Raw genomic sequence first — 1,231 nt, 5'->3', positions numbered from 1 at the left:
GCAAAACCTCAAAATTTTTCTTGTAATTTGAACTTTGGCCAATAATTAACCCAACTGTGCCTTGAGGTAAAGTCCCTAAAACAGAGGTGGAGATTAGAGATACTCCATCCCATGATGAGAGGATTGTATCTTTATTTACTGAGAGATCCAGACCAGCACTTCCTGGAGTGGCCCTAGGGAAATCATGAATAGTAAATTCTGGAGCCTCAGGATTAAGTGAACCTTTTGATTCACAATTTTCTTCCTCTCTTTTTGCTTTGGGGCTGAGAAGTTGCCCCTCATTTAGTTTTTTTGTCTCATTCACTGACTTTTTTTTTTTTTTTTTGTCAGAGCAGTTCCATCCTTATGGAACTTGGATCTGCATTCCCTTTTCGAATGTCTCCCCTTCTCACATCAGGGACAGATACCAGGAGTAGGACCTTTCCTTGACCTCTCCTGTTTATCTTTTCCTCGACACATCTTTTGTATGTGCCCTGTCCTTCCACATTTAAAACATGTGGGTTTGGAGGAGTCTCTTTTCCCTCCTCCATAAGTTTTCTTAACATAGGCGCTGACCCTTCATAGCTGCAGCATATGCCATGCCTTGCACGACTGCTGGTGAGGCATCCACACAAGCTTTTACGTAATCTTGAATAGTCCCCGTCCCTTTCAGAGGCCTAATCAGATCCTGGCATAGGGAATTTGCATTTTCCCATGCTAACTGCTTTAATAGCATTTTTGTTCCTTCTGATGGAGGTAGCATCCTATTGATTGCTTCCTCAAGTCGAGACACAAAATCTTGATATGATTCCTCATTTGCCTGCTTAATTCCTGATAAAGTAGTTCCCTTGGTTCCAGGAGGTGGCAACTTTTTCCATGCCTGGACAGCATTTAATGTAATTGCCTCCAAGATCTCTTTTGGTATTTTTACTTGAGATTGGGGAGTAGTATATTTTCCCATACCCAGCAGCATATCCAGCCCAGGTTTTGGCCCTTTTTTCTTTGTAAATTGGGTAACAGTAATTTTTGATCTATCCTCATAATCAGTTCTCCAGAGAACATAGTCTCCAGGACTCAGGGTAGCCTTTGTAGTCTGATGCCAGTCATGTGGGGTTAACCAATTACTTGCAACCATCTCCAACACCTGCAAAGTATAAGGAGCAGAGACCCCTAAAGTCTTCACTGCAGTTTGTAACTCTTAAAATTTTTAAGGAGAGAGGTTTCCAAATAGGTTCCTCATCATCTATTCCTT

This window comes from Meriones unguiculatus, chromosome X, assembly GCF_030254825.1.
Source record: "Meriones unguiculatus strain TT.TT164.6M chromosome X, Bangor_MerUng_6.1, whole genome shotgun sequence".
In the NCBI taxonomy this organism is placed as follows: domain Eukaryota; kingdom Metazoa; phylum Chordata; class Mammalia; order Rodentia; family Muridae; genus Meriones; species Meriones unguiculatus.
This window is presented reverse-complemented; position numbering follows the sequence as displayed.